Source organism: Protopterus annectens, chromosome 11.part0 (assembly GCF_019279795.1).
Source record: "Protopterus annectens isolate FY-2018-M chromosome 11.part0, PAN1.0, whole genome shotgun sequence".
Classification (NCBI taxonomy): Eukaryota; Metazoa; Chordata; order Ceratodontiformes; family Protopteridae; genus Protopterus; species Protopterus annectens.
In genome coordinates this window covers 1,071,127,975-1,071,143,514 of record NC_056745.1, presented here as the reverse complement: position 1 = coordinate 1,071,143,514, position 15,540 = coordinate 1,071,127,975, and the positions used below count along the sequence as shown (strand labels likewise).

Below are 15,540 nucleotides of genomic sequence, written 5' to 3'. Positions count from 1 at the left end.
AGTACACACAACATAGCATTGGACACATAATACTATAGTTATTGTTATTGTCTGCATACAATAGGTTATATATAGGGTCAGCTATCTCACACCATTTCAGTAACAGTGCAAATAGTTACAAATCATAAGGCACATGTACAAACCTCTAGTCCATAGTTTCCCCACTATCACCCAAGTCTCAGCCCTCTGAGGAGGGTCTTTAAGAAACCTGCATCATTCAAAACAAGAGACAAACTAAGGTAAAATAAAAATAAAATAAAAAAGTACTTTCCATGTCTTGGTGCTCATAGATACTTTATCCATTCTTCTCTTGTGGTTAGAGACTCCCTTAGACATTTGATTTAACCTTCAAAGACACCATTTGTTTAGCTATATTTTCTGTTATCACCACTTTATAATCATTGAACATATCTTCCCACTATAACAGAGTGTTAAGGCCCTCAACGGGAGTCCAGGACACAAAGGAAACTAAGCTTCCAGTCTTGCAAAGGTTACACTGCCAAACCCATGGCCCCATGTGACAATGATGGGGGCTTGAGAAGTGCAGCTGAGCCACCCAAAAATAAAATTCTAGATGATATGCATTAATAAAAGTGAAAAAATAATATTAGTAAATTCCATGATATTCTTCTGAGATCCTTTGATGTTCAGATAGGTTAAGTGGTCCTACATTCAGTTGAAGTGTTCCCTCATTTGAATTTTTGTTGAATTTCTTTTGTCATCATTTGTTGAAATTATCATTTTTCATTAAGAATGGCAGGATAACATATCATTTGTTGACTTTTCCCCACTACTGTATAGCTGCAGAGTTTTTATTATTAAGAAAGGGGGTGAGGGGGCAAATTCCTGAAAGGCATGGTTACTGAATCCAGTAAAGACATGGAAGGTGGGAGGTTGGCTTAATGGTTAAGGTGTTTACCTTACAGACACAAGGTGCAGGGTTTGATTCTCACTTGGAGTAATTGGCTAGACTTAAAAAATAGCCCACAAAGGCAGTTAGTCTAGTATGAATCTATGAAACTATGAACACAGAAACCCTTCAAGAGGGCCTGACACAAACAACTGGTGCAAGAGCCATGGACTAAAACTCAATGTGAAAAAATGCATAATAGTACCCTTTGGAAAGATGGCCACCGCTGAAAATTACCACATTGATAATACACCCCTAAAAGATGACATAGTGGTCAGGGATCTCAGCTTTCATCAGACCAATCATTGAGCTCAAAACACCCATCTAGGCACTTTCAACAACTTAAGAGATCACAGTTTCCATACAAAAAGAATACAGGTAGTAAACAATAAATCCTATGCAGACCATCTGAAAGCCCTGTACCTGTACTCAAAGGTGTCCTCTGATTCCACAGTGATAGCTCTGTTGTACAGCTGCAAAGAAAACAGCTTCAGAAATTCCCAATCTAATGACCTAAACCTCATTTGCAGCATAAAAAGAACATGTTGAGGGAGCAAGAAAGTAAAAGGGGACTATACATAGGGCTTTGTATGAAATAAAAATGAAGAGGTCATAACATGTTCAAGTTTTTTGTTGGGGTGAAAACTGATGACAGAAAATAAAGATGTATGAATACTGCACTAGTAACCAAAAAACAACCAGACAGCAACAGCAGTAGTCCAATGAAGGTCTATTACTCAGCAGTTTACCAGGATAACAATAATACAAATTGAATAAAACTTTATTGGATTGAAACGCTTTTCATTTCACCACATGAAACTTCGTCAGAATAAATACACCAGAACACAAAATAATGAAGTATTTAAACCTGTATTCATGAGTATACATATTTTCAAAGTGTATATTTTCAAAGTGGTTGTTTATGTAATATAAAAAACATGCACCTTTAACTTTTGAAATTCTGTGATTTTTTATGGTTACTTAAGTTTATTGTGTGGAACTAGCATCCAATGAAATTGGCGTATCCTGTCATGTGATGATTAGTGCAGGTTAGTTTAAAAACTGTTACTTTGTTTCAGTTTTCTATTTCTGAAGAAGTTACCCTATCTGGAGTGTCGAAAAGCATTTTTTTTAAGTTGTAAAATAAACTTTTTTACGTTTAAAATAGAGTTCTGCTTGAGACAACTGGATTTCATTTTACTAGTTTGTTGCTTGATGTAAGTTTAGTTCACATTTTTGACACCTGCTATTGGTTTGAGAAAGATCATCTTGGAATATCATGGTGTCCTCTGAGGAGTTTATGATGGGAACAAGTTTACACTTATCTGCAAATGTGTTCAGACATAAACACTTAATAGTACCTTTGACCTCTGAGAAATAAATGCCAAAGAGGAGTGGCCCAGAGACTGAACCAATGACACATCACTAGTGAGAGGGCTTTTGGAGGAGGTAGAGTAACCTACCCTAATTTCCTGGGCTCTATCCGGTGAATTATAAAGGGACTAACATTCAGCTGGGATAGTTTATTTATGATACCTGAGTGTGTGATGGTGTTGAATGCTTTTGTGAGGTCAAGATATGGGGTGTGTACTGATTTGTCTTCATCTACTGCTTCAGGAACCTTCTCAAATAAGTCAGTCAGGATAAGTAGGCAGGATTTGACCTTGACAAATCTCTATTGGCTTGAGTTGAGAGCTTTATATTACTTATGTCCTTATTTATTAATTTCCATAATGACCCTTTCATTATCAGTACAGATGAAGCTGGTCAGACTTATAGATCTATAATTTCCCAGGTTCATTGACACCCCACCTTTGTGTAAGGGGATGACAGTTGCAGTCCTCCATTCATGTGGCACAAAGCCTGTTTGGAGGTTGACTTTGAATATAATCTGTAGAGGAGTCTGACAGACCCATTTTCAGGCTAGCCAGTAAGCAGCCCAGGATCTCATTCAACCTCACAAAAGCAATGATCATGGGCTTGGAAAGTGCTTTGAGGACATGTTCATGAGAGATTTGAGGGAGAGTGTAGATGCAGGTGTGAGATCTGAGAATGTAGTGGGGGGATGACATGTGGGCTGAACGTATCCACAAGTGGACTGGCTATGTCCTCTGGATCTGAGTATGTGATATCACATACTATTTGTTATCCACAGTGCTGGCTATTGTTTCTGAGGTTTCTAACATATTTAAAGAAGGCTCTGTATTTTTTTTTTTTTGTCTGGATGCGTATTTCTACCTCATATCTGGTTTTGGTCGATTTGATCGGGGTCTGGAGTTCTGTGCTGCATTTAGAACAAGTTTTATTTATTTATTTTTTTTGCATTTTGAGTGTTAAATTACAAAGTTATTAAACCATTTTTGGTGAGATGACTTTGTACATTTGTAGTATACAGCCCCCACACCCGAGCTACTTACATCTGCTAACCCTGGGACCACTGTATTTCAGAGTAATGGGGATATGCTGGGGTTCAAAACCTTAGGCTCAGCATATATTCACATATTAACAGCTTCAGTCTTGCATTTATAAGGATGAAAGTTGAAGCCCATCCACTTTCAGGAAGACCTTCATGATCTGAGCTAAATGCCACTTAAATATATAGAAATGTTTATTTTGCATTCCCAAAGCAGCATGAACCAATACGCATTCACTTATTTCTCCAAAACCTTAGAAAAAATGTGTCTGTATATAAAAATGTGATTTTCTCCCTTTTCTATAACCAACATAAGAAGAATGGTGCTAATTACATTTCTTATATACAGTGCATCATTCACTAAACTTTAATTTCTACCATAGTAATAAAATTGTTTGACAAAATAATGTTATCTTTATTCTTATCTTAACAACACCACTTCTCAGATGTGCATTTGGAATTCTTGTGATCAGTCAGGCACAGAGAGAGTGGGCTTAATGACAGCGAGTATAGGTACTGATTTATAACCTGTCGATAGTCATCAGATAAAAGCTCAGCATCAGATGCTTTTTTAAATTATCAAAGAATAACCTATGACTTCTCTGGCCATACAAAGAAACATGCTTTCTATGTCTTACAATCAAGATAAGGCATACAGTGGTTGTTATGTGTGCTCCTATGAATGTCCTTGCTACTTAGAAAAAAATCTGTGGTGGGTATACAACAGATATGGAGCAGTTATTTTCTACATGGAAAAATAATCAAATGGGATATATTTTTAACCAGCATTTTTAAGTGACAATACATTCAGCCTTTACACACACTTATACACACACACACACACATACACACACAAACACACACACACACACACACACACACACACACACACACACACACACACACACCAAAAAACACTAAAATGTTCCTTATACTACCTATAAACCCAGAGTACTAGTAATTAACCTACATCTCACATGTGAACATCTACTATTTTCTCCTGATTCAAAGGATTACAATAAAAAGCGTCCACAAAACATTAAATCACAACTCCTTAAATCCTATTTCAAGGGATACACATCACAAAATACACAGTGTGTGTGTGTGTGTGTGTGTGTGTGTGTGTGTGTGTGTGTGTGTTCATAAGAGTGTATGTGTCTGGCTTTGTCTGTGTATGTCTGTGTGACTGTATGTATGTCTGTCTGTCTGACTTTGTCTCTGGGAGAACGATTTCCTGCACTCTACATGTGTATGTGTGGGGTAAGCTGTTCCTTCACACGCCTACAGATTTAAACAAAATTTAAATAATCAGATAAAAAATAACTGCATTTTAAAGAAAACAAACCCAGGGTAAAAAGGCTACTTTCATTATGACAGCTATTTCATCATGTTCATTAAAAAAAAAAAAAAATTGTTCAAACTAGCAGCTATAGAGAAACATGACAATGAGTCATACCAATATCACTGTCAGTATGCAGGCCGTCCTCCTCATGGCTTTTAATCTTTTCCTTGTCTGTGTAATACATGAACCTGAGCTCCTTACACAGACCAAGCTGTCAATGACATCACCAGTGCCACTGTTGCAACATGCCCAGTGATTTACTTAACATGTTTTGCTCACACACAAAGTTTTTTCAGAAAGTTGCTTGATCCAGAACAGAACCTACCTTCTTAAATAAAGGAAAGGAGGAAAGAAAAAAAAATAAGGGTGCTTGCTGAAATTATGTGGACCATAACTGAGATCCTCAGGATAGCAGAACTATATTAGAGAAAGAAGTGGAATGTATGGTAAGTCCATACTTGCAATCCCTGATAGTATTCCCCAGCTCTAAGAATCAGTGACTGCAGAGTCAGTACATGAAAGCAACTGGAATGAGAAGTGCAACCCTTAACACTGAGGTGAAGAACCCCTGAAAATGCTTTAATGCTTTAACTTCTTCTGGCTTTTCCTGGTTAGGGGTCACCACAGTGGATCACCTGTCTGCTCATGACTGGCAGTGAAGTTTTACAGTGTCGAGTTGCCAGCCCAGTGCCCAACCTTCTACAGAAGGCACACACATGCATACACTCACACCTAAGGCCAATTTAGAGTGTCCAATCCACCTACAGCATGTCTTTAGGATGTGGGAGGAAACTGGAGCACCCGGAGGAAACCCACGCGACCACAGGGAGGACATGCAGACTCCACACAGAAGGCACCTCTGCAGAGAATCGAACTGGAGAACCTCTTGCTGTGAGACGGCAATGCTAATCGCTGCACCACCATGGCCACCCTGCTTTATTGCTTTAACAATGAGTATTTATTGCAATTCTTTTCAAATCATTCTTTATTTCTGGGCATGTTGGGCAAGACAGTTTCTGGTGTCATACTTTAAACTCAGGACCCTTGGTACTTTGTGTGAATGTCTTAGATCCCAGGGACACTAAAGATCAGATACAAAAGTATTATTATTTCTCACTGCCATTCACATTATGTGAACAACCAGCCCACATCTCTGTTCTCACTGATATGCAGAGGAGATGAAATTTAAGAAGATTGTCATCTACAATACGTCCGCCCCTCCTTCCCAAAAGAAGAGATATATAATTTTTAATGATACAGCCAGATAAGTTTGGAATTATGAATGATTTGTATCCCAGTTTTGTTGTCAGTGAATATTCACATGTAAGCTAGCATTATTTAGGCCTCTTTTCGACACCCTAACTAGATGAACATTCTAGAGTCAAATTCTGATCTTTATTGACTTGTCTTCATTTTCAGGCAGGAATACGCCTCACCCTGTCCTGCAAGCAGTTGCATCTTGTCCTCACCCAAAGTCCCTCATTCTTTTGCCTTCTTCTGCTTCACTCTCTCTCTCACATTTATTTCTCCTACATTCAACACAGATGGAATTAAGGTTAAATGCAATAACCTTTTTAATTCACTGTGTGTCCTGTAATGGGAATAGACAAATTAGACAGTTTGATCACAGTATGGTTTTGGGACTAAGAAAGGGAAAGACTCAGTGACGGCTGTAACTGCAAGTTTCTTGGGTTTTTTATTACCCTTGTTGTGCAGTGACCTGAGTCACTATCATTGACTATAAAATTTGAAAAGTTGTTCTTTAATAGCAGAAGAAATACAGAGGAAGTATGAGGAGAGCTATCTCCAGAATGTTTTCCATGTTCCAAATGTATTTTTTGTCAGCTCAAATGCATTCTGCTAAGAATAGAGTTCTATGTAATACCCTGGATCTTGTTACAATGAATCAGTAATGCAACTAGGCTAGGGGAAGAGGGGCAACTGCCCCAGGGTCAATGTATTTGGAGAGCATGATTGGCTGTTCTGGATTTGCCTTTTATGCAATACTGACTTTTAAAAACATTAAATTGTATTTGCGGTCAAACCTGAGTTCTGTAGTATTCCACTTGTGTACATTGTAGCAAGCAGTTTGGAACAGTTTAAAAGAAGATTTTTCTTTAATAAAATGTGCAGAAGGAAGGTCGGGGGCAGGGCATAAAAATGGGACCAGAATTGCTGGGGCAGGAGGGGGAGAGGGGTAATGGAACGGATGTTGTTTTTTTTTCTACTTTTCAATGTAAGAGCAGGGGGTGGGGGGGGTGGATCTCACTGCCATACAGTAAAGTAGTTTTTTTTTGCTCTTCACAGGTACACTTCTGCAATGTGTTTTATGACTTAAAACACTTTAGTTTAGCAAGCCTATACTTGAAATATAGCATTATAACTCAGTATTGTTTGAATTAGTGGTTGTCTGAATTATATAGCATATCTCTCAACTGTCCAGATTTTCACAGAATGTCTAGATTTTTGATTCATATTTTTTGTCTGTTCCTTATAAAATTTGGAGTTTTCTCGATTTTTTTGTGTCAAATCAGTGAAAACTGAATTCACTAAATAATAACAGACATTTGAGCTTCAGACTTCATATCATTCAGAAAATGCATGGTAAGACTAGACCTTTTATTCTAGCAATTTCTAAGTTTATAACAGCAATATTTAAAACGTGCCCCTATTTTGGGGGCATTACCCCCCCCGATTATTTTTGAGTTTGTCCAGAATTTTTGTGCTAAGAGGTTGAGAAGTATGTCTAGAAGCCCCATGCTTTTAATGAACATTTAATTACCTAAGGCTTATATTTCCTATGTAATGATGGAGCAAGACGTGACCTACTTACTGCTGGCCTGTTGGGCTTTAAGGGATACCCTGTCCTTAACACTGTCTTTGACTGACAGTAGTTACATGTCACTACACCATGAAAGCTGCTAAAAGACATAAATATGGGTATTTCTAAAGGGTTTTTGTTTCAGAGTATTTCTTCTTTAAAATATACTGCTACATAAGACTAAAGAGTCAAGCTCCCAGGATTTCTTTAAGAAGAAGCTGGACTACTATGTACGTCTCATATGTGTAGATATGTATCTATGTATATATGCATGTATCTATGCAGGTATCTCGCCAGGTAATAATCATCTCTGAACTCTCTAATTATCTTACATTATGAAAAAATAATTAAAAGGTTGTACCATGCAAGGTTCATTGACTGGTCAGTGTATATTACGGGCAAATATATCTATGTATATTTATCAAGACATAGTATATTTCTGAAGTCTGTATTCAGTTGCTTATAATTATAAAAAAAAATTTCAAAGCTGTTTAATTTGCTATTCTAAATGGATATGCCAGTCTGATAAATGATCTGTCTCCCTTATTATGGCATCAAGTTATGGACAATTAAAGCAATTCTAATAAATCATGGATTAAAACAAATCAAACTATATAAAAATATTGATTTAGCTCTATACTAAAAGAAAAAGTAATATTTTCTATTGTATATTGTGGTTCATAGTTGAGCAACATATATAAGTGTTCTGCATTAGCAAAATGATATTAAAAATCATTCTCTTAGGTTTAAGAGGGGCAATCAACAATTTAAAGACTTGTGTGGAGTAATTTAGAACAGGTCTGCTTTTAATGTAAGCTCAAAGGTGCAAGAATTGCAGTAATAATTTTAATCTGATTGGAAGTGTTAAACAGAATAGATATGCCTTTAAGCAATCTAACTGCGAAGTCTATAAGGCACTGATCATGCTAACAGACCAAGAAAACAACAATGTGCTTGTGTGTGTGTGTGTGTGTGTGTGTGTGTGTGTGTGTGTGTGTGTGTGTGTGTGTGGGTGTGCGTGTGTGTGTGTAAAATATAAAGGATTATGAATGGGACTCTGATCATAACCAGCTTATTATGTGTCTAAGATATGGACAGAAAAAAAATCACCTCAAGAGTGAAGCTTGAGAGGTGAATATTGGTATCTTTGTCTAGAACAAATAATAAAGGGTCATGATTGATGCCCTGATCATAACTATTTGTATTGCAACTGTCCCATGTACTACCAGTTACAGCAAAAAAGTGTAGGAGTGCAAGGTGTTTTACTGGCTTTCTAGAGTTGAAGTTCAAACTGTTTTACTAGCTTTCAAAGCTTTTGAAAGCCAGCAAAGCACTTAGAACTGCAGACAGTAAAAATGAAGTACCTTTCTGTAAATCTAACAGCTTTAAAAGCTATTAGTTCTTTCTGCCACATTTTCAGTTTATAAGCATGGTAGAGTAAAATTCTAACAGCTTTTAAAAGCTGTTTTACCTTCTTACACTACTCTATGCATTTTGGTACCATCTAATGTTAATACCTTGAGTGAAGCCCAATTTTAAGAGTACTTAGGTGTGCTTAACAAGCTTTTCTTAAGTATCCCAAGTGCTGTTAAGCTTGGGATCATACTAGGGATGTGCTTAAGAAGTTTATATTTTTCCCAATTTTTGGAGCATAGTCATGGTGCTGCATGTACAACATAGAGAATTATGCAACAGTCTGTGATTATAACTTGCTTATTATTATTATTGAATGCATGCATGACAAGAAATTCACTTCTCAAGTGAAGCTTGAGAGGTGACGCTTGGCATCCATGTTGAGAACACATAATTAAGGGTTATGATCGGAGACCTGATCATAATTTTTTGTAGTGCATGAAGCTTTATCTGCTCTATGTACTATTGTTTACAGAAAAAAGTACTAAGTGTTTTGTCAGCTTTCAAAGCCATAAAGTAACCAGCATGGTCAGAAAGACAGTGTAACTGAGTCTATTATGTTTTCTCGCACCTTTGATGCCTTCAGCTGTTCAGATTTTCACAAAATGTCGAGAATTTTTTCCCTTGTATGCTTGGGCCATTCCTCAATAAATTTGTTGTTTTCAGACAAATCACAGAGGACAGAAATTACTAAACAATGACATACATTTGAGTGTCATACTTTGTTTCCTTCAGAAAATGCAGGCTAGTACAAATCCTGTTATTCTAGCAACTTTTTAAGCTGATAAAGATGAAGTCAAGGGCTCATTACCGGCACAGACAGCAGGGAGAAACAAATCTTCACTGTTATTTCTGGTCAGTACAAGAATATTTGTCTGCCTAGTGCAAGACCTGACCATAACAATTTAAGCAGGAGGTACTTAACATTTGCTAAGATTGGGTCTCATGTTAAGTAGCACTTAGCTGATTTACCTTTTTCTGGATATCAGAACATAATCACCAGACTACAGGCACTACAACACTTTTACATGCAACTGATTTACAACAAACAAGCATAAGCTATATTTGCAGCACAGAGAAACACACTTACCCAAAATATATGTAAACTACACTCCTTTTTCCAATATGTCAGCAAGCTTTGTGTTACCCATGCTAATCTGTGAAAACAGTAAAACATTTTATTTAGATGCTGTGTTACGCGGTAAAAAAAGGAATAGAATTCAAAGAAAGGAAAAGTTATGTAGAGTAAAAAGAAATACATAAAGTTTTGATACATGAAAAACATTTTTGTTTAAAGAAATAAATTTATCATATTACTTTGTCTCAATCAGTATGCAGTTTAGTGCACAATGATTCAATTTAGATTGGAGAATAATTAGCAAAATGCTAGTTTAGTCAAAAGTCATTCTACTAAATGCTGAATAAAAGTGTTTTAAAAGCTGAACTTAGCAAATACATTTTTCAAGTGGGTCTACTGAATTTCCAGGGAGAGCTAGACAGATGTCTACAAACTATATGTTTGAGAATATATTGCAAAATGTTCAACAAAAGCAATATATGTGCATAGACCAGATGCAAAAATGAATTAATCTGAGTCCCAGCTGTGGTGGTATAAATAGTTTTTTTTCAGCTTCACTGACATTAACAATAAAAATTCCAATACAAATGATGATAACAATGCAGTAACTACTTCTGAGTAAAGAACATATGTTTTGCTCATTGTATAATCTTCATACTCATAAATCAGTATAAATAACATGATACAACATTTCTAAAGCAAAACATCAAGTATAACTAGTTACATATTACCTAGATGTACAATGCATGTTTACAGGTTTTGCCTGCATGAAACAGTGTAAGGCAATTGTTCAAAACTTTATTAATTTTGTAAAGAACAGTTACTTTTAACAGATTCATTTTCTGAAATAACCCTTTCTCTATGCACTATACTAATTTAACTGAAACATACATTCTGCAATGATTTCTACTTGCAAATTATGCAAAAATGCTATAAAGTCTTTGGTATATAAAGGCACTTAGATCTCCATATGTTAGCTGATTAAGTGAAGCAATAATTCTACAATGATTTCTGAATATAGGCTATGCAAAAGTGCTATAAGATTAGCAGAAGCATAAGAAGTTTATTCCAAACTGTGCTATAATGGAGATATTACACTTTTATTATATTCCATTTTACACAAATCCATAACCGAGTAACTGATATTGACTCATTCATACCACATGCCCTGCAGATATTGAGGTGTGACATACATTAGTGTTGGTGACTCACCTAACAGCATGGAAAGCTACTTCTGAAAATCAGCTTAAATGTGTAAAAAGCATATTAAATTAAGTAAATAAACAATGTGGTTTACCTCGTGAATTAGATAATTTTTTACACATTTAATTTACTTGGTACTCCTACTGAATGGACCAGTTTGAATCCATCTATCCATCCACGACCCCTTTTTCCACATTGCTTGATTAAATTCAACAACAGACATCTTGGTCTGTCAATCAAGTAGGCGTCATGGCCACAGACAGCTAACACTTTTGGCACAGTGCAAGGAGCATGTCTCTATACACTGAAGGCACTAATAAGTTATGTATGCAGTGTGAAACAAAGATTTCTTTACCAAGAACTTGTTGCAGAGAAGCTAATTGGCTTCAGGTTGCACCTAATCCTTTTTAAGGATAGACTAACATTTATATGGGATAAGTCATCATAACAAGGACCCAGACAAGTCTGGAGTATATCTGCACGAAGGAAATATGAACTGAAGATATATCATTTGGCTGTCAAACAGGAGTGTGCATGGATAGGCTGGAAAGCCTGTGGATGCCGTTGTAAAAGTGAATTTGATTTGTACAAAGCAAAGACTTTATAAAATATTATATTATTTACTCAGAACTTAGACATGTATTTGTTGCTATCAGTACCTGTGCTACATTTGTCAACTGGCACAAGAGTTGCACATTTTCTGATTTCATGGCTAAAATACTGAATATTTGGTTTGATTATGCCTCTAATATTTTGACATATACATTCTTCTTCTTCCTGGTTAAGTCAGCCTAATATTATCTTTTTGGACAATAAACTACTTACATGTATATGAAATGCAAAGTGTCTGCAGTCTAAATACCACAACATATACATGAGGGATCTGGTCCAGTAAGTATCATGTACTGTGGGTTTAAGGCACAAATGATGAAGCCATGGCATATGTGCCAAGTCTATTAATTCAACAGTACATATTTCTTGCTTCACACAAAGCGTACCACTTCATATTCCATATATCCACTGTTTCTGTTCTTTTTTTTAATGATTCTCATTGACTTTACTGGGATACATTAGGTGCACAAGAATCTTCTGAATTGTTCGTTTGTGCAGATTTTTATGACCTGACTATCACATGAGTAGTTTTCTCCTGTATTTCCTGAAGTAGTTTAGGAGTAACTGATGTTTTTGTTAGGATTAGTTAATTTAGACATTTTTTTTTATTTGCTTAAGTGGTTAGAATAAAGTCTGTTTTGCCAGTAATAACATTTTCTGATTCATTAGTTGTGATTATTGCTTTTTTGCTTTTTATACTCTCATTTTTACTTTTTTCTTAAGAAATTAATTTCTTTTGTAGAGGCAGTGCTGTTTTTTTTTTAATGTTTGTGACAGTCTGTGCGGTGTGTGTGTGTGTGTGAGTGTGTGTGTGTGTGTGTGTGTGTGTGTGTGTGTGTGTGTGTGTGTGTGTGTGTGCGTGTGTGCGTGTGTGTGTGTGTGTGTGTGTGTGTGCACTCTCGTGGTCATTTGGGTGTGGCTATACATGTGTACAATCTCTTACTTTTATTCAATGAATGGGAAGTGCAAATCATGTTTGTTTTGTCTTGTTTTATTAATCTTTTGTTTGCTAAATTAAGTGCAAATTTGGGTTTAGAATGTTATTATAGAGAGACTATGTTGTTTTGGGGTTGTCATTATCAATATTTTATATGTATAATGAGCAAATGTTCAGTTTTAGCAAGTAACATAAATGTTAAGTGTTACTGGAAATCTCTGATGATACTGGAGGGATGTAGATAAACTGTTGATACTGTACCAGGTGTGTAGATAAATCCGGATGATCTATCAATACAGTAACTAACTGAAAATATCTTTCAATGAATCTGCTGAGTGTTTTTATCATTTTTATTACTCATTACCTAGGGTCTGTTGTTAGAAAACATATATATGTATCTCTGTGTCTGTGCATGTGTGGTGTGTGTGTGTGTGTGTGTGTGTGTGTGTGTGTGTGTGTGTGTGTGTGCGAGCGCACGCATGATACACATAAAAAAATGATGTTTCAAATTCAATAAATTGATCTAGCAATTAATTATCCTACTATAAACAAGGAAATTGTTACAGGAATCATTGTCTTAACCATCTGTTTTTAGTTCTGGTTTGATACTGGTTAAATGTATGCACTCATGTTCACAAACACACACATGCGACACACACACACACAAACACACACACACACACACACACACACACACACACACACACACACACTATCAAGTACAGTCTATGCATCTGGAGTAAACAAGTCATCCTAGCTGATCATTATATCAAGGAATCCATATATTTATTAATGATACATGACATTGGAACCTCTTTCTAGTTCCTTATTTGTCTGTCTCAATACAGTTATATTGAAGTAATCTCATGCACTGTAAATAATCACAGTACCCTTGAAATCCTGTACTCATGTATCTCTTAAACAATAATCTAAATTAATTTACCTAATTAATGCTTCTACATATGTAAATATGTGTGTGTATTAGCAGAACTGTCATGTCTTTCTTTGTGCAAAAATGTGTTGTGCTAAAACCTCTGTCGCATATACTGTATACCCTGTATGATGCACAAAGATGTTTGCTATTCTGTAAGGTGTTTCTGTGTGTGAAAATGGATTCTAATTCAGTTTGCTTCTTGTAGTAATCCCTTCAAGACATTTCTTAATGTGCTTTAAAACAGAAAGTTATTTAATATTTACATTTGACTGAATCTGACTAATATAATTACATGTGCTTTTATTTAACATGCCTATTCCCCATGAGGCTAACTGTTCATATGCATCAAAAACATCCAATTAAGCTTAGCAAAAACAAAGAAACAAAAAATAAATAAAAACTTTATCTTATGGTTTCTTTCCTTCTCTCTGAAGAATACAGAAATGTGACTTATACATGTCACATTTTTCAACTTTGACATCACCCATTTCATTAAGCCTGACAATGTATATTGCGAAGCACCTGGCATAAATACTATGTTGAACCTACACGTACATTTTTCAGTCAGATTTAGCCATATCCCACCATTTATCACAAAAGACAGTATTTGTTTTTTACCAGCATTTAACCTACTTCCTTGCAAAACCATTAAATGTACTGCATAATCAAGTACCAACTGCGAAAATAAAAATGCATGCCAGATATAAACATATTAATAGCAATATTTTCTCTTTTTTTAGTTGCACATTCTTTACTAAATATAGGCTTCCACATGCTGTTATATTCCTCACTGAATGCTCAAGTTTCTCCATTAGATTTTGGCTACATGATTTTTTTCTCCGATTAATTCATTTTTTCTACATTAAATCATAGCCAAAAATTAATACTTGGAGTGGTGCACCACTAAAATTGCCCTTCTTCCACCTCAGTTGAGCGTATTGCCTCATTGTTTTTGTGATTCAGCTCCAGTCCAAGTTCTGTCTTGCACCTCTGTCTGTCCATTATTTTCTCTGTAGCACATCCTACAGCTTATCATACTACCATTAGCTCCTAGTTTAGTATAATGTGAAAACCTTTTACCACAGGGTGTTGCGGGGGCTAATCTTGGGCAGTCTATGGCAAATAGATACCTTACAGCCTCCTCAATCCCCTCACAGCTTTAACTCAATCTCCAAGTAGCTGCTGACAAGCAGTCTTAAACATGACGCTCTAATGAGTTGCACAAATGGCTTTCGGGTAATTCTGATTACCCAACATATTTTGATAGAATGTTATAAGTTGTGTTACTTATATTCCCTGACACTGCATGTTCCTTATATCTGCCTAAATATTTACTTTACAAGACCTCCCTCTTTGCTGTCAGTGGACATCTGGTAGTTCTACCCTCCACTTCATTAAGCTGAACAAGATGTATGAAATGCTCCCCATTTTGCCTAAATGTTCACAATAATATTATGCAGTATTTCACAATCAGAGGCCATGTGGCTAACCAACCTCTGATCTTTACTACTCCAGTCTTTTAACTGAAACAAATCTATTGCTGGTCCTACTGTGTTCACAGTAAGTAATTGAAATGAAGGGTAACATGACACGATTCAAATACAAACTAGTTAGAGGAACAAATAAAACTATCAAAGCACACAGTCATGTGGAACAACAAAGCAGATACCAACTGGTAAAATACAACTGGCACTTTATTCACCAGCGAAAACCCCTTTAAGCGAATACCTAAACATCGACCCCTATACTTCGAACAGAGAAAATCCTGAACGCACAAACCGCGAAAAATAAAATATCGAACTGTCATAGCTGGCCAACCCCACCACCCGCTACTTAGTATCTTTTTGTTGTTTGTCTTTCAGCTTTTCCCATTAGGG

The 15,540-nt window shown here is 36.0% G+C and overlaps 1 protein-coding gene across 11 annotated transcripts in view; it reads right to left on the bottom strand.

Annotated features, from left to right (window-relative positions):
• MGAT4C (MGAT4 family member C) overlaps positions 1 to 15,540 on the bottom strand; it is a 3,121,932-nt gene that overhangs the window by 2,277,773 nt on the left and 828,619 nt on the right. For 10 of the 11 annotated variants that reach the window (XM_044088415.1, XM_044088414.1, XM_044088413.1 and 7 more), the window contains one exon: positions 9,990 to 10,056. The exons of the other annotated variant lie outside the window; for it this stretch is intronic. The gene's annotated coding sequence lies outside the window, so the exon portion shown is untranslated. The remainder of the gene's footprint in view (positions 1 to 9,989; positions 10,057 to 15,540) is intronic. 11 annotated transcript variants of the gene reach the window in all.